Source organism: Nuphar pumila, chromosome 6, assembly GCF_984573655.1.
Source record: "Nuphar pumila chromosome 6, dmNupPumi1.hap1.1, whole genome shotgun sequence".
Taxonomy (NCBI): Eukaryota; Viridiplantae; Streptophyta; class Magnoliopsida; order Nymphaeales; family Nymphaeaceae; genus Nuphar; species Nuphar pumila.
In genome coordinates this window covers 84128465-84147952 of record NC_143254.1, presented here as the reverse complement: position 1 = coordinate 84147952, position 19488 = coordinate 84128465, and the positions used below count along the sequence as shown (strand labels likewise).

The window sequence follows — 19488 nt, the reverse complement described above, 5'->3', positions numbered from 1 at the left end:
AGGAAAGAAATTCAGTTTCATGATTAATTTATAAATTTGTGTAAAACAAATGGATCAATAAAGGATAATGAAGAGGGTCTGCACCGACGTCAAAAAGGTGTGAAATGCCTGCAAATAATTCTCTGATTTTGTAGCGAGAAAATAAATGAAACAGAACATTTCAGCCTGGTAAAATAGAAAATGCAGAAATCGATCCAAAAGTATCATATAAAAGAGAATTTCTGAGTAGTCTGAGAGAAAATCCATGATGTGCTTATGGTGTAGATGGAGGGGTACCTTGTGCGGAGGTTGTTTTCTGATGAGGCATGGTTGTTAAGAATGAAACAAATTCACCTGTCAAAGAGAATCACTGTTGATGTCGGTTTCGGCAAGAGATTAAAATCTCCTAGGGTTTGTGGAGGACGGTAGCTATCTGCCGAAGAAAAACTGGAGAAGCCTTCGTGCGATGCGGACGATGCTCCGTTGATACGTTGGAGAGGATTTGATGGACAATAGACCTTCACCGATCACAATCTCTGTTAGTGACCAAAATAATCGGCAGTAACAACCCACCGAAAAGGGATGTCGAGTTTCCACGAATTTTAGGCAAGAGGGAAGAGGCGATAAAGGGCTCGGCGAACAGGAGGTGACGTGGTGGATGACGGCAGGTGAGAAGAGGTTGTCGCAAGTGTCGTTGGCTGAAGAGGCACCCTGTCACGACAAGAGGATTCCGGTGAGGAGGAGTTCATCCGGCACTCCTAGGGTTTTTGGAAGAGACAGAGGAGAGAGAGAGAGAGAGAGAGAGAGAGAGAGAGTTTCGTTTATGAAAAGGGAAAAACATACGGGCATAAAAATGAAATGGTGCGTTAAAAAAAAACACGGGTGTAAAAAAAAAATGATTGCCAAAAAAAATCCAAGGGGTATCGGGTCCCTTCAGTTGAAATTTAAAAACATCAGTCGACTAGAATTTTATTGGTCGACTAATAAGGTGCAATTTTGAGATTTTGTTTAAAAATAGCATTTTCAAAAAGCAAATTTATAAATCTAAAAATGTGCAAATACCTAGTTCTCTCCTAATTCTCATGCAATCTTCATTTTTAAGTGGTTTAGTGAAGATATTGGCATGTTGTTCATTAGTGGATATAAAATTTAACGAAATGTCTCCTTTTAACACATGATCTCGTAAAAAATGATGTCTAACTTCAATATACTTAGTTCTTGAGTGCTGAACATGATTTTTTGAAAGATTTATAGCACTAGTGTTATCACAATAAATAGTTGTTGTGGAGTAATTCAAACCAAAATCTTTTAAGGTCTGTTTCATCCATAGTACTTGTGAACACGCTAAACTAGCCGTTATATATTCTGCTTCAGTTGTTGAGAGTGACACTGAATTTTGCTTTTTACTAAACCAAGAGACTAAGAAATTTCTTAAGAAATAATAAGTTCCGCTAGTACTCTTGCGATCGGATTTACTTCCTGCAAAATCTGCATCACTATATGAAACTAAATCAAAGGAAGATGATTTTGGGTAAATCAAACTAAAATTTGAAGTATCTTTTAAGTAACGAAGAATTTGTTTTTCTGCAGTTAAATGAGATTCTTTTGGATTAGCTTAAAATCTAGCACACATACAAAAACTAAACATTATATCAGGTCGACTAGCAGTTAAGTATAATAGAGATCTGATCATACCTCGGTAGAGCTTAATATCTACATTTTTACCATTTTCATCTTTATCAAGAAAAGTAGTTGTGCTCATAGGATTTCTTCTTGATTTCGATGAGTCTATCCCAAATCTCTTGAGAAGTTCTTTTGTATACTTAGCCTGGTTGATGAAGATTCCTTCTTCAGTTTGCTTTATTTGAAGTCCAAGGAAGTAGTTTAATTTTCCCATCAAGCTCATTTCAAACTCTTCCTGCATAGCTTTAGCAAATTCTTTACAAAGAGAATCATTAGTAGAACCAAATATTATGTCATCAACATAAATTTGCACAATAAGAATATCTGAATTAAGATTTTTAATAAATAAAGTGGAGTCTACCCAACCAATGAAAAAAACAGATTGTTCTAGAAAATTTCGTAGTCTTTGATACCATGCTCTTGGTGCTTGTTTAAGTCCGTACAAAGCTCTCTTTAATTTATAGACTTTTTATGGATATTTCTCATTTTCAAAGCCTGAAGATTGCTCTACATAAACTTCTTCATTGATGTGTCCATTTAAGAATGCACTCTTAACATCAATTTGATATAACTTAAAATTCATGTAACTAGCAAAAGCAAGCATCATTAGAATTGACTTCAATCGAGCCACTGGTGCATAGGTTTTATCAAAATCTATGCCTTCTTCTTGATTATAGCCTTGTGCTACTAGTCTTGCTTTGTTTCGAATGACTTCGCCATTTTCGTCCAGCTTATTTCGGAAGACCCATCTTGTTCCAATTACTGGATGATCCTTTGGTCTGTCAACTAGATCTCATACATCATTCATAGTAAATTGGTTAAGTTCTTCAGACATGGTCACAAGCCAAAATTCATCATCACTGGCCTCATTGATATTCTTTGGTTCTATTTTAGATATGAAAGCAATATTTGCAATATATTGCAATTGCCTTCTACTTTGGACACCACTCTTTATTTCTCCAATAACTTGTTCATGTGGATGATTGAGAACTTCTTTCCAAACCGGTTGAAGAAGAATATTTTCTTGAGAAGTACTCTCTATCAAAGGTTCTTCTTGAAGTATGACTTTTTCTCCTTCGCTTAGAGGTATAATCTGCTCACATTCTCATCAAATGCAACATGTAAAGATTCTTAAATGCACGATGTTCTTTTATTAAAAACACGATAAGCTTTACTTCTAGAAGAATATCCAAGAAATATTGATTCATCTGATTTTGAATCAAACTTATCAAGATTATCTTTGGTATTTAACAAGAAGCATTTACTACCAAAAAATTTGAAATATGAGATCTTTGGTATACGATCATAATACAATTCAAAACATGTTTTATGTAAGATTGGTCGAATAAGAACACAGTTTAAAATATAACATGTTGTATTTATTGCTTCAGCCCAAAAGTATTTTGGTAAATTTTTATCTTGAAGCATGGTTCTAGCACATTCTTGCAAAGTTCTATTCTTTCTTTCAACAACTCCATTTTTTGGAGTCGCTCTAGAAAAAGCAAAGTTGTGAGATATACCATGTACATCACAATACTTTAGAAAAGATTCATTTTCAAATTCACCACCATGATCACTACGAATTTTAATAATAGATGTAGATTTTTCATTTGTAATTCTTCTAAAAAGTTTGGAAAATTCAGAAAAAACATCATTTTTGCTTTTTAGAAAAATCACTCATGTAAATCAAGAATAATCATCTATTATAACAAAAGCATACTTGCTACCATTCAAACTTTGAATTCTAGATGGTCCAAATAGATCTAAATATAAAAGTTCAAGAGGACGTTTTGTTGAAACTATATTTTTTTCTTTAAAAGAACTCTTGATTTGTTTACCCATTTGGCAAGCATCACATAAGTGATCCTTCTTATATGGTATTCTAGGTAGGCCTCTAACAAGATCATTCTTGGATAACTTGAAAATAATTTTAAAGTTAACATGTCCAAGTCTCTTGTGCTATAACCATTGAATTTCATTTGAAACAATAAGACATTTTTCATTAAAAGTGGGTAACTCATCTAGATAAAGTTCATACACATTGTTCCTTCTTTTACCTTTAAAAATGATCTTTTTAGATTGAAAATCAGAAATTAAGCATAAATCATGTTTAAAAGAAACAAGAAAACCTTTATCACATAATTGACTAATGGATAATAAATTATGCATTAAACCATCTACTAAAAGAACATTTTCTATCAAGAGAAATTTTGGATTACCAATGTTACTGATACCGATTACTTTTCCCTTGTTATTGTCACCAAAGGTGACGGTTCCTCCATCCTTACTTTGAAGGGTGAAAAATAACTCAAGCCTTCCAGTCATATGTTTGGAACAACCGCTATCCAATATCCATTTGCTCCTTATTTTGTGTACTTACAACAAAATTAGAAGACAAAGCATTTGACCCCTTTCTATTTTTGGGTCTATGAGAGTTAGTCTTAGGAACCCATATCCATTTGGATTTTGGTTTCCTTTGATAATAAATATTCTTTCTATAAAAAGATTTATCATTTCTAGAGTAATCATGTATAGGCTTATAAGCATTATAAGTTCTATGATTAGATGCATTTCTATTATAATTAGAAAATTTAGTTCTTTAAACAAATGGTTGAGAATATTGTCTTTGATTCTTCGCCACATAGTTTGGTCTATTTTGAGTATCAAAGAAGCTATATCCCAATCCGGTTTTATTAACCGAGCATCTTTGAGAACTAAGAAGTCTTTCTAGATTCTTTTGTCCATTTGTGAATTTGGTCACTATAGAAAGAAGATCATTTGATTTTTCTTTTAGACTAGTTATTTCTTTTTGTAAGAGATTGGTTCTAATTCCAATTTCTTTTATCTCAAATACTTGACAAGAGTTTTTCTTCTTGAGATCTTCTATATCTTGAAGTAACACTTTGTTGTGAGAGTCAAGAGTTGAATTTACAGTTTTTAACTCTTTGTTTTTAGAACTCAGACTCTTAAATTTAACATATAAATCATTAAATGCTTCTAATAAATCATCATACTCAAATTGACTTACCGAGTCTTCTTGTGCTACAAAGCACATGTTGGCGACTTCTTCATTTGATTCTTCATTCGATTCTTCATCGAAAGAGGAGTCACTATCATTCCAACATGCTTGAAATGCCTTTTTCTTCTTGAATTGGTCCTTGGTCTTGATTTTGAGAAGAGGACAATCTTTCTTGATGTGTCCTGCCTTTTTGCAGTTAAAGCACTTGACTTCATTGGGATTAGAAGAATCTGCTTTCTTTACCTTTCTTTGAAATCTTCCCTTTTTGATGAATCTTTTGAATTGCCTTATAATGAGGGCAATATCTTCATCTTCATCTCCATCTTTATCTTCTTCTGAATTTTCAGAGTCAGAAGTAGCCTTAAAAGCAAGAGATTTCTTCTTGGGTTCTTCTTCTTGTCTGTCTTGAAGTTGGACTTCATATGTCATTAAGTTACCAACCAAATCATCAAGAGTGAGAGTGTTTAAATCATTTCCTTTCTCTATAGCTGTGGTTTTTCTCTCTCATTCAGGAGTTAAACACCTTAGGATTTTTCTGACTAAATCTACTTGTGAATATTCTTTTTCAAGGGATTTTAGAGTGTTAGTAATACCAGCCATTCTAGTTACCAGGTCCGATATAGATTCATTTTGTTTCATTTTAAACAATTCAAATTTATGAACTAAAGAAGCAATTTTAGATTCTTTTACCTTTGACGTACCTTCGTGAGTCACGAGAAGAGTATGCCAGATTTCATTTGCGATAGAGCATTGAGAGATGTGATTGAACTCTACCTTGTCAACGGCATAATGCAATGCATTCATAGCTTTGGTATTAAGTGAAGCAGTCTTCTTTTCTTCATTGATCCATTGACTGAAATCAGTTGATGGCATTTGGTACTTTTCTGAAACAACTCTCCAAATTTTGAGATCCATGGATTGTAAGAATATTGTCATTCTCACTTTCCAGTATCCATAGTTTGTTCCGTCGAAGAGAGGATGACAAACAGAGGATCATCCTTTTTTGTGCTGAGATGATGTTGTTGCCATGCTAGATGATGGTAAGATCAAAATATAGCTAACCTTGCTCTGATACCAAATGAAAGTGCTATTGGATCGAGGCAACGAGCACTAGAGGGGAGGGGGGGCGAATAGTGCTTTTAAATAGCGTCTTTGGAATTTTGATAGATTTTAAAATTCACAAAGCAATCACACAAAGAACACAAGAATTTATCATGGTTCGGTCTTTCCCGACCTACATCCAGTCGCCAAGCAAAACCAGCTTAAGATTTCCACTATCAACCTTGTGTAACCACAAGAATATACAGACCAAATCCGGTCCCACTTCCAGTAACACACCTACTGAAAGCAAACAACTCCTTTAAACCAAGGAATCCTTTCCTTTTACAGAAAAATGAAATAAGTAATAACTTATAAACAACCTACGAGCCTTTTTTATAAATGTAAATGAGATGCAATTGGCTTTTGAGGTTGTTGAAATTCTTAACTCACGAATTCACTGTCTCTCAAAGAAATTTGAGTGAAAAACTGAAGTGAAAAATATCAAGTGAGTGAGAAAATGAATATGAGTGAAAAGCAAAGAGTAATTCAATGTAATTTAATTGGATTGCATTGCTTTTGAGTGTGGAATGCACTCATATTTATAGTTGAAAGATTTCATACGTTGAAAGTATGAAAGGATGTCAAAACTATTCATTTTGAACGATCAAAACATTTGAAAAATGAAAAGACATGCCTTTTAAAAGTTACAGAAAAATGACAAAATTAGTCAACTGGAACAGTAGTTAGTCGACTGACAATTAACTATTAGTAGACTGACAGTTATCGTCGGTCGACTAATGTGTTTATCAAGCTGTTTGAAAATCTGAAGTTTTGAAACTTAGTCGACTAGAGAAAAAATTAGTTGACTGATAATATCATCAGTAGACTGAAAAATCTTTAAGTCGACTACTGCTAAATTTTCCAGAAAACAGACATTCTATCCGGTCGACTAATTTGACAAAAATGATGTTTTGCTTAGAAAAAATTGGTGCGAGAAAGTTGGTCGACTGGTGAGTCTATTGGTTGACTAATAAACATGAAAAATTAAGTAAAGAGTTTTCTAAAATGATTTTCATGAAGGATTCTTTTAGAAAAGTTTTTCTAAAGACTTTTTAGGTGAAAGGTAATCAAAATATGCACTCTAAGTAAGACTCTTACAAGAATCTAAGACTTTTAATGAATTTTACATTTGCACACTAGTCTTCAAAGATTCTTCATCAAATTCTTCAACTCTTGTCATCTTTCTTCATTGCCTTAGCTGAAATATAGTTGATTCACTTGTTCATCATTAAAACCTTGTACTTGAAGTATCATGTACGGCTTCATTGTCATAACATCTGTTAGATGCGCATAATTTAAGTTCCTCTTTTTATTATTATTGTTGCCTGCGGATACACCAAGTGGGTAAAATCTTCGATGTCAAGTTAGGTTCCCAGGGTAACTTAGCACACAAGTTGTATCATTAAGGTCCTTCTTCAATTGAAGGATGTGTATATTAGACTGAGAGGAGTATATGATCCGCCTCAGGATAGGCTCTATAACAGTTGCATGAATTCAGCTAAGGGTCAGTTGATCTTCCTGTTTTTATACCATAAACTCTAGATTCAGCTTTACCTCTTCTCCTTCTATAATAAATTGACTAGGCACAAGATATAAACTATTCATACATTTTATCATATTCCGAGAGAACATAACCGACTTAATTTGTAATCTCTATAGAAGATAGTTATGTTGATCAAGCTTGATTGATACTAACGAAGAAAATGCATTCCACTAGATGGTTAGATTTGACATGAGAATGAGAGACTCGAGTAAAATGAAGTTGAATTGGATGCCATAAAATCACAATCAACTGGAGAGAGATTTCACACATAAAAAATCATCGTAGGGCATGTGGCTCTAATACCATGTAAAGAAAGCACACAGAGAACACATACACAAGAAATACTAATTTTAATGTGGTTTAGTCAGCTTGACCTGCATCCACAAATAAACACACACAGACTCTCTCTCAATTCACACAAAGATGAGTGTGGCTCTCTTTATTTATAAAACCTTTCATGTATGAGTTATATTTAGATGAGAAGACTTTATTATTTTCAATCTCCTTAGAGTCCTAACATAGGAAAGTCATTATTGAGATGAGCCACTTTTCTGTAGGAATCATAATTAATTCAGGCTTTTTGTTTTCACAAGCCTCTTCAACAAAAAGCTTCTTAGAAGGACTCTCATGTAGAGACATATAAGGACTCTTAGATGTCCCTTCTTGAGGAGGACTCGTGGACTTTTATTTGAAATCTATATCAGATCATGGATTTAGATCCGACCTTAGAGCCTTTGTCTTAACACAAGCTCCCTTGAATTCATGGTCTTCAGCTCAGTCTAGAGGTCTTTAGGCTTTATCTTTCATCTAGATTATCTAGATGAAGTCTTGGGCCTTATCCAAGGACCATATTTTCGTTCGTGAGGATCAAGACAAGGTTGTTTGGAATTGCTCGAATAAGGGTTTTTGTCTGGCCTCATGTTATTTTTCACTATCTTGCCATGGGTCTCTCCTCTACCATCCAATCACACCTGGGGTGTTGGTCCTACCCCCATGTCAAAGACCTTTGCATAGCTAGTTTTGCAAGATAGGATATAGACACAAGATAACCTACAAAGATGGGGGGTGCAATTTGTCAGCCTATGCTACTTTTGTGGTTTATATGATGAATTGATGCTTCACCTTCTGTGAGAGTGTCCCTTCACACAGTTCATCTTTGCATCCTTTTGGTCTTCCATCAACATCTAAGTGCACCCCCTCTCATGGGCTCATGATTTACTCCTTGGACTTCCTTGCTTGTAAAGTCTAAGAAGGGCATGTTCCTTTGGAGGTGTTGGTTAATAACTTTTTGGTGGGTTTTGTGGATGGAAAGAAATTTGAGACTGCATCATGGTGAATCTCATCCCCCCACCGTGATCTTTAAACATATCCTACTTGATGTCTATTTAATGGTTAGGGTTAAATGGGGTGCTAAATCTCTCAACTGGATACAACATATGTTTTCAAAATTTTATAATATCTTAACCTCTTTGGATGTCAACTCCTAGTCAACAAATAGCCTTTTTTTTATATGATATTTGCGCTATTAATGAAATGTTTTCATTTCTCTCTAAAAAACAACTATATATTTCCACCATTGAAAATATTATGTTAATTACAAGATTACATGATTACAAGATTTCAAAGAAAACAAAGGGGTAAAGTCAATACTCATTTATCATACAAAAGATTATATTATACATAGCAATAACATGCAATCCTTTTGAATGTTTAAACTTTAAAGTCTTTGGTTCAAGTCAATCATAACACCACCAAATGAATCCAATCTTTTTGTGTTTTGCTTAGAGTCATAGTATGATGTTTTATTGGCTGAACCATATGGCATAGGTCATACAAACATTCACCACGAATAAATTAGAGAGATATATACAAAAGCTATGCAAAATGAGATGAGTTAATGGTTGTTATAACATCCTGACTAAATGGTAAATATCAAGAGGTGGAAAACCTTGATCCAAGATAGAGATTTGACAATAGCATTGTGATCCTTCCTAACAAAGCCGGGTGGGGGAAGGTAAACAAAAAGGGAGGGAGGAAACCCCAATCGAATGGGTGGAAGGGTGAGGTTTATTCTCACCTATCGTGAGGGATCACAATGAGCCTCTCTACCCACGAAATGAGAGAGAGAGAGAGAGTGGAAAAAAGTTACCAAAACATGCCACTAACAGGAGCCACCGGTAGGTACACCCTCCCCCTATTCGTCCTCCTCATTTTTTCCTTTCTTTTAGAAGGCTGACAACCATGGCTACCAACAAGTTGCAAAAAAGAAGAAGAAAAAAACAAAAACAAAACTGCCAACCAGAGGTTGCTGGCAACATCTGGGTAAGGGGGGGGAAGTCGAAAGGGGTTGTTCCCCTTCTCCTTTAACCCCAAACCTTTCGGCAGAACTGACTCAGTCTGGGGGGTAAACCAAACCAAGTTGGGTTTGCTAGGTCTTGGGTCGGTATGGGTGTGACTTAGACAAAGCCAGAAAAAAAATAGTCAATCGAACCTGTTCGGATCGAACCAAACCAGCCTGGGTTTAAACCCACACCAGGTCGGGTCTAACCAAGACCAACTCAGTTTGGTTCAATCCAGACCGAGTGTGGTTAACAGTCTCAAACCCGACTTGGTCTTTCGAACCAGACCGAGTTGGGTCTAACAGGGTCCTTGTTCCCAGTTGGGTCTAGTTTGAACGAGATAAGATCGGATATGTATCCAGTTTGATCTAGTTACTCTGAATCTATCCAAGTTAAACCATATCTAGACAAAATTGGGTCTAGAACTGGTATGGAGTTGGATAGAATAGTATTGGATCCAGATCAGAACTAGATTTAGACCAGTTCAAGACTATTCAGATCAGTTCTGGATCAGATATATAGCTAAATTTGGATCTAATACATAGCTAGATGGATTACTTCTAGATCCAGATAAAAACTAGGTATGGATCTAGTCTGACATTTATGGATCTAGATCAAAACTAGATCTGGATCCAGATTATAATTTAGTATGAGTCTAGTTTGGAACTAAACTAGATCTAGTTTAGTATGTTCTTGATTGGAATATAACTGAACTGATACAACTTATCCCTAACTAAGACATAACTGAACCCAATTGGAATAGTTGGGTCCAGTCCAGCTACACAAAACTAGATATGGATCCACACATATTAGTAAGCAAATCCATTATGGATTTTTGAGAATTTAATTAAGTTTGAATCCAAACCCAGTTGGGTCTGGACTAGGTTCAGTAAACCTAGTATTCTAAACTCAGACTGAACTTGTTTTTACCTAAGATGAGTCAAGTCAAATCACAAAGTTGAAATGACCAAATTACCCTTGTGTGTACCCAATATCTAATTAAGTAAAATAGGCATAACTTCGCACTCTAAACTCAGAATTGAGTGAGGTTTGGTGTGTTGAATTCATATTGCAGAGAGAAATCTTTTTAACCTATAGTTTTAACCAAATCAGGGACACAAAAATTGGGATCTGACAGATCACTTAGAGAGGGGTATTTTGATAACTTTGACAAAATATAAATAATATATATATATATATATTAATATGAACATGCTTTTTTGATGATCAGATTCTATTATTAGAGTCACTTGAGACACAATTGCAACTAGAGTGTAGCATTCACATTCGAGGTAAGGGATGTTATAAGTAATCTTAGTTGTGAATAAATTATATTGTGTTGTATGTTATTATTGTTATTGTATATTAGCATTTTACAGTTGTAGTTCTTGAGTGTAAACATGATATGCATAGAATAACCATGCATGAGTTAATTGCAATGAGATGACTATATGAACACGTCAGTCGTGATATGTCATGCATATTAGAAAGAGGTTAGAAGAGGTATTGTCTTATGACAACATATCTATGCTATAATCTTCGAATAATATGAATTATGATGAGATTATGATTAGCCTTGAGTCTATTGAATTTGGTCATGTCGTTTAAATTTAAATTGAAATTAGCATGCTTAACTCCTTAAATCTCGAAAATAGTGACCTATAGAAAAGGCTACCTAGTTCACAGTCAGAGTGCAACTATCATGGAGAGTGGGCCACCGATAATTTAATAATGTAGAGACTCTACCTTGTTGCATGCTTAGTATGATACAAAGTATGAACCCTAATGTCATTTTGAGATTGATAATGAGACTCATGGGAAAACGAGTAAAAGATGAGCTTGAGATTAAGGTTTAAGGTAATGAACCTAAGATATGATTTAGGGTTTTATATTCATACAGTATCTAGGACTTTAGACAATCATGGATGATTAAAAATCATTATGGTTAGGATATAACATGAACAGTTTGAGCCTGACCTCCCGGCTAGCTACCAATAGAGTCCTCCTTGTTGTTTCAGTATAGTGTATGGTGATCCGAGGATTACTGGGAGCATATAGTTTATATAGTCTGGCCAATAATGTAGAATTTGATTATTGTGTTACACCCATAAATGGTTATGACCGGTATAACTGACCTAATATTATAGTTTGTTGTGATTAAGTGTTAGATTGAAAGAGTTAAAAAAAAAATTAAAATGTACAAACTTTGTGTGATGTGTCGAAAACTAAACTCAGATTAGGGGCTTCGAGCTCACTAAAGTTGTAAGTTAAAAGTCATTTATTGCTTATAAATATTCTTTACTAAGTTGTAGACTCACTCCTATATAATTACAATTATAGGTTTCATGCACACTAACGCAGGTAAGACGTGATCAACTATTTTCACTGTAAAACAGAGTATACTGTTAGTTTTATTTTTTGTCATTAAACACTCATGTAATTATTATTTTCATATGTTATGAATGATGATCTTGGTCAAAAAAATTGAGTTTATTAAAAAAAAATTGCCATGTTTTCTCAGTGTTACATGATTCCTAAGATAAAGTTGCATTAGCGGGACCCAAACTCTGGGCTGTGTAAATCTAACTCTAAACTCAAAACCTACGTGAAATGCTTTACTTGAACAAGGACCAGTGAATTTGGTGAATGTTGGCATACGGCAAAGATATTTCATGTTTAATTGCTACCCTATCTAGAAGCAAAAACACCAAGGGCCCACAAAACTTAATCTAGTGCAAAATGTCCATGGAGAATTTAAGAGAGATGGGAAAGAGAGGAAATTACCATTAATCTACCTTCATTCACCCTATATATATACTGCAAAAACATTAGGTGTCCTAAACGACCAAAGCATGCTGAAATTCTCAAACAGAAGTCGATTTTGACATTATATATTACGATCACATAAGCCCCGACTCATGAGCCTGCAAACATAAACATACAAGAATGTACACAGAATCTCATGGAAAAAACAGTAAAGAGACGAGAAAAAGGAAAAGGAAAAGCACCATGACAATCAAGAGACAGAGAGAGTAAGAGTTTTTCTTTTCTTTTCTTTTTTGTTTTTTTAGTATCCTCTGTTCCGGAACGCGTAACAGCCAATAGAGTAGACGACAATGAGGAAGATGAGGAAGACGATGTTGACGACCGCCACCTTCCTCCAATCTTTTTTCAGGTTGGTCAGCACACCTGCCATGCAGGAGTTGCAGTCGTAGCACAGGAGGTTGGGACCGTTGTTCCATGTGTTGCAGTCGGGATCGGGGAACGGGCCTGCTGTCTTGGTCCACGTGGTGGGGCTCACGTACGTGAAGTTGCAGACCGATGGTGGTTTGCAGCATCCAGACTGCATAAAGAAAGACCCAGCCACAGCAATCGATTAGTAATGCATCTATCCAAAGAAACCCCACAGAACACGTACTACCTGTTACGAAAAAATCAATCGGTCAGATTTATTTTATTTTCTACTTCTCAGCTAATTTCGGCATTATGCCTAAAAGCTAGTGCCATCTAGGTCATCGTCAGATTTTTTTAATTCAAAAACTTGCAGAATGAAGAATGGTGATGGGAAGAGAGTTAAAGATTTAATCTATTTTGTTTTTTTTAGAAAAATGTTATTTGAGGACCAACTTTTTACTCTTAATTCTAAAAATGAGCTTCACAATTCTGAATTTCGAGATATAAGCCTCTGGAAAACTGCCAAACAGGAAGCTTCTGAGGTTAATAAGCTGTCATCTTGGGAAACATGATGCGGCTTTAGTTTCCCACATTCTCTTTTGGAGTTGGAAAGTACTTGAAATGGGTAATTTTGCATTTGATTCAATTTAAGTGGGATTTGACCTAAATTAACAGATAATGATAAGGACAGGTGTCTCTCTGTTTGGAAGTTTACAGAAAACCATAAAGTTAACTATGGTCCAAACCAAAAAAAAATAAAGTTAACTAGCTATCCTATTGTAACTAAACTAAAAGATTACATATGATAGAGTATTTACATTTGAGATTGTCTATGAGATTACAACTTTTAACGTAGATGGATGGAAACTAATCCTAGCTGTCCAAATGTTTCAGTTCAGTTGGACGGCTAGGAAACCCATCCTATGTCAAAGAACTGGATCCTTTTTGCCCAACAGCAGCTTATTAGGTATAGGGAACCTCAAAAAAAAAACCTGTCCAAGGCACCGTGGATGCTGTTCACCATCAAGATAAAAGGCAAAGAATTGCCCCCACCTAAATGAGCCCCGCAAGAATTTTTTGGCTTTCTAGATGAAGCTTTAGCAAGTTTTGGGTGCTGTTCATCATGAGCATATAAACAGCATCCAAAGTGCCTCCAATTGCTTATTTTTCAAGGTTTTATGTGGGACCTGATCCGCTCTTCCGTGTGGAACACGAACTGCCTGTTCCTATAAGAAAACAGACACAAAGTCCGACTAGCTAGGTGATATGCCAAAACACAAATTTTTAATGTTTTTAAATCACCTTCATTGCTCCAAAGGGGTTTGGCGTAATGGGATGTAGCCTAGGTCTAGGTTCAAATGTCATGGGCGTCACCCCTCACCCAAGCCGAAGCATGGCACCCACGGAGTTTTAAGCTGCCAGGACAGTGACAGTAAGTACGGCAGCATCTAGGTCATTGTGGGTGCTTTATCCACGTAAATATCAAAAAATCAGCGTCATTCATCACCATTTTTTTGTTTGTGAAATGATGACACCAGTGCCTTTGTTAGGCAAATGGATTCCACTCATACCTTATGTCATTCCTATCTTCATTTGATCCCTCCTTGTGGTCTCATTGAAGCAAGTTGTTTTGATCAAATCAGACTCCACATATGTAATCTACATCGTTCATTTAGTGATCAGGAACGACATTTAAATTGTCTAAATCCAACTTTTATACAGGATTTTTTTGTGGTTTAAAAAATCATATTGATTCAAGGTTCGGTTCCAATTAAGTCTAGGGTCAGATTTGATTTACAGGTTACCAGACACACTTTAAAATACACGGCGGGTGGGGTGGGGAAACAATCGATAATGATCCAATTAAAGTCATACCCTATCGTCATATATACCGCCCCTTGGATGCACTTGTTGCAAGTTGCTTTGATTCAGTCATCCCTAAAGTCAATCCCTTTTCAGCATATATACTACTACATCTGGGATTTCATTGTAGCAAGTCCCGTAGATATGATGAAGATCGGGATTTGAATCGCTGATTCAAAATTGACAGTTTTAAAAACATCACCCACCATCCGATGGCTATAGCGCAAAGATGGTGGGTGATGAGGTGTAGCAGCACACTAACTAAAAGTGTTGTATCACGTTATACCTTATGTGCGGCTTGCTCTAAAAGTAAGTGTAGAAAGAGAGACAATTACCTGAACTGGAGACAGATTCTCGGCATAGAACTGCGCGGCCTGCACGTTAACCCTGCCGGACAGGCTCTTGCAGACCTTTCCGGCCTGCAGGCAGCTCCTGATCCTCTTCCAGTTCTGCGCGTCGCTCACCCTCTTCTGCAACCAGTTGGAGTAGTCTCCCAGCCTGTACTCCTTGTATCCTCTCCCCGATACCACCTCCCCCGCGCCCTGGTTCGTCACCACGAAGACGAAGACGGTGAAGCAGAAGAGCAGCACGATCAGCATGAACATCACGAAGAGATAGATCCACAGGATCACGGAGTTTCTGCAGTAGGCGCCGCCGAGGCCTGTCAGAGACATGAGGAGGAGGAACACCCCAAGAGCAATGGGGGGCCTATCGATGAATCTCTCGCAGTCGGTGCTGGCCCTCGTGCTCAGCCATATCCCGCCGCCCAGTATGGGGATCGACAGCAGGAAGATGACCAAGTTGAGGATGCCCAAGATGTTGTTGCTGATGCGAACCATGGCGCGCACTCACTCGTCGTCGTCAATCTCACAGTGAGGAGGGAGGAAGCAATAGCAATAGCAAGAGCAAGAGAGAAAGAAGATGGATGGAAGCCTTCTTTATTCCCTCCTTCAGAGAGAGAAACAAGAGAGAGAATCTTAATTCAGTTAACCGTTGCGGGGGGCCTTGTGAGTTGAGTTTTACACGTATTTATGCAAAAAAAAAATGCCACTTATTTAGAAATAATTCATTCGCGTACCTGTTCTTTTTTCATGTATCAAAAACCAAAGCAGGTTATATGTTCCCCCCGAACAGGGCAGTTAGCTACATCTCATGCTCGGGGGGTCCCAAAGAGCACCACGTATGTAAGTATGTGTGTCTCGTATCCCCATGTTTGTCAGCATTAATTAGCGTTGGAGTTTGATGCGATTGCAAAGACTTAAGTACCCTCTTCTCCATTGGTGCAAAAAAAATGACGATTCTTGAAAAGAAGTGGTTGTAAAGACTTAAGTGCCCCGAAGATAATTATTTAAGACCCAATCTCTGCACTGCAGGATTATCTGAGAAAGAAATCTCCCCTGGAGGAGGCCATGAACATCAACCCTCTCACACACTCTCTCCCTTCTATTTCTGCTTCTATGCACATCCAACAAAAGATCTTACATTGCTCCATCAAGCACCGGTTGACCTGCACATTGACTGTTGTGGAGAATGATTCAGAGTTTTTACTCTTACAGGAGGAGGGTTTGGGGGTTCATCCCAGCGTGGGTAGCATCATTCAAATAAATGAGTTGTAGATCCTGATTCAGAGTTTTTACCCTTATAGGAGAGGGGTCTGGGGGCTCCTCCCAACGTGGGTAGCATCATTCAACTTGAAGAGTTGTGGAGTTTGATTCAAAGTTTTTACCCTTACAGAAAAGTGGGGTTTGAGGGCTCCTCCCAGCGTGGATAGCATCATTCAACTTGATGAGTTGTGGACTCTGATTCACAGTTTTTACCCTTATAGGATGAGGGTTTGGGGGCTCCTCCCAATGTGGATAGCATCGTTCAACTTGATTTGTTGTGGAGCCTGATTCAGAGTTTTTGCCCTTACAGGAGAAGGGTTTGGAAGCTCCTCCCGATGGTCATCCGACAAAACAAACTTAAGCCATCAAAAATGTCTGTTTAAACTTTTCATCGTCATCTTCTTCTTCTTCCTTCTCCGTAAAACACTGTAAAACCCTCTCTTTCTAGAGAAGAAATCAAGGGAGGCAAAGAGTTCCCCCTGGAGAAGGCCATGAACATCAACCATCTCACTCTCTCTCCCTTCTCTCTCTACTTCTGTGCACATCCAACAAACGATCCAACATTTCTCCATCAAACACCGACTGACCTGCACACTAACTGTAGCATCGTTCAACTTGATGAGCTGTGGAGCCTGATTTAGAGTTTTTGCCCTTACAGGAGGGGGGTTTGGGGGCTCCTCCCAGCGTGGGTAGCATCATTCAACTTGAAAAGTTGTGGAGTCTGATTCAAAGTTTTTACCCATTCATATTTTAAGGCATTAGATCTCATGTTTGAACATCCACGCATGTGCAGTTTGCTTTCATCATGTTCAGTTGCTTTCTAGATTATACTTTGAATTCTGGTGCATTTTTTATCTATCGATTTGTATGTAACCAGAGCTCATTTTAATCTAAATTTTTTACTACAACTTCATGCATATGTCTTCATGCTCTCCATCAAAAATCAGATCATTCTGAGTTTGTTTAACCCACTTTAAAAATTGAGATTCAAAACCTGTTATTTTGCACTGTCAGGATTTTAGCAGAATCAGGACCAACTTCCGGGAGTGATTTCTTCCTAACCAGAGATGATCTTTATGATCCGTAAAAAGGGTTGTTTTTTAAATTGAATCTAGTTTGTTTATACTAAATTTCAGCGATTTCTATGGTGTTTTCATATCAGTTTTGGGTTGAAAACCATAACCCTGTCACCTTGTGTCATTTTAAAGGCTCAGATTTTGATCTATATTGTTTGAATTTTATTTCCCTAATGGGAGATCATTTTTCAATTCTGTAAAACGGGTTCTCTTTGTTTATGTGTCTAGTTCATCTTTGTAAATATTTAGAATTTTTCATGGTCAATTACTATTTTATTTTGATTAAATACCAGAACCTTGTATCCAAATTTTATAAATGTTCTGATTTTGGCCCCTATATCATGACTGTTGTAGCACTTCTTCAACAAATCATTATTTGATTGGCAATATTATTTAGCAAATTATTGTTATGATTTTTTTGGGTCTCTAATGAGTCCCTACTATGATTTATAGTATTTTTGGGTCTCCAACGAGCCTCACAATGATTTATAGTGTTTTTCGGTATTTTAAATATGATTTATAGTGCTTTGGGGTCTCCAACGAGCCCCACAGCGATTTGTAGTATTTTTCGGTCTTTTAACTATGATTTATAGTGTTTTCGGGTCTCTAACGAGACCCACAGTGATCTATAGTATTGCTGGACCTCGCTATAGCGATTTGTAGTGTTTCTCGCTAAACACTACAGTGATTTGTGATACAAATCGCTATCCGAATCATGAGCAACTTGTCAGGATCATATCTCCCTAACCAGAGATCGGATTTCAAATCTGTAAAAAGTGGTGTTTTTGTTATGAAGTCTAGTTTATTCCTGTAAATTTTCAGCGATTTTTATGGTCATTTGATACCCCATTTGGATCTAAAACCATACTCCTATCAGTCTGCCTTATTTGAGTGAGATAGGTTTTTATTTCATTTTGTAAGAGTCATATCTCCCCAACGGAAGATCATTTTCCAAATCCGTAAAAAGGGTTTTTTTCCTCTATGTGTCTAGTTTATATCTGAAAAGTTTTTTTAACTTTTTATGCTCATTTGATATTTCAAATCTATTAAAAACCGAGAAGAGTTATAATTAACTTTCATTCACTCACTTAAAACGGAATAATAACATGTCTCGATTTTTAACAGGTTTGAAATATCAAATGAGCATAAAAAGTTATAAAACTTTTCAGATATAAACTAGACACATAGAGTAAGAAAACTCTTTTTACGGATTTGGAAAATGATCTTCCGTTGCGGAGATATGACTCTTACAAAATGAAATAAAAACCTATATTACTCAAATAAGGCAGACTGATAGGGGTCTGGTTTTAGATTCAAATGGGGTATTAAATGACCATAGAAATCGCTGAAAATTTACAGGAATAAACTAGACTTCATAACAAAGACACCACTTTTTACGGATTTGAAATCCAATCTCTGGTTAGGGAGATATGACCCTGACAAGTTGGTCCTGATTCGGATACGATTTGTATCATAAATCGCTGTAGTGTTTAGCGAGAAACACTACAAATCGCTATAGCGAGGTTCAGCAACACTATAAATCGTTGTGGGTCTCGTTAGAGACCCTAAAACACTATAAATCATAGTTAAAAGATCGAAAAACACTAAAAATCGCTGTGGGGCTCGTTGGAGACCCCAAAGCACTATAAATCATAGTTAAAAGACCGAACAACACTATAAATCATTGTGAGGCTCGTTGGAGACCCAAAAATACTATAAATCATAGTAGGGACTCATTAGAGACCCAAAAAAATCATAACAATAATTTGCTGAATAATATTGCCAATCAAATAACGATTTGTTGAAGAAGTGCTACAACAGTCATGATATGGGGGTCAAAATCAGAACATTTATAAAATCTGGATACAAGATTCTGGTATTTAATCAAAATAAAATAGTAATTGACCATGAAAAATTCTGAAAATTTACAAAGATGAACTAGACACATAAACGAAGAGAACCCGTTTTACAGAATTGAAAAATGATCTCCCATTAGGGAAATAAAATTCAAACAAAATGGATCAAAATCTGAGCCGTTAAAATGATACAGGGTGACAGGGTTATGGTTTTTGACCCAAAACTGGTATGAAAACACCATAGAAATCGC

At 36.4% G+C, this 19488-nt stretch overlaps 1 pseudogene; it reads right to left on the bottom strand.

Moving 5' to 3' along the window:
* Positions 1 to 12731: 12731 nt before the first annotated feature.
* On the bottom strand, positions 12732 to 15540 carry LOC149834997 (tetraspanin-7 pseudogene; annotated as a pseudogene).
* Positions 15541 to 19488: the final 3948 nt, after the last annotated feature.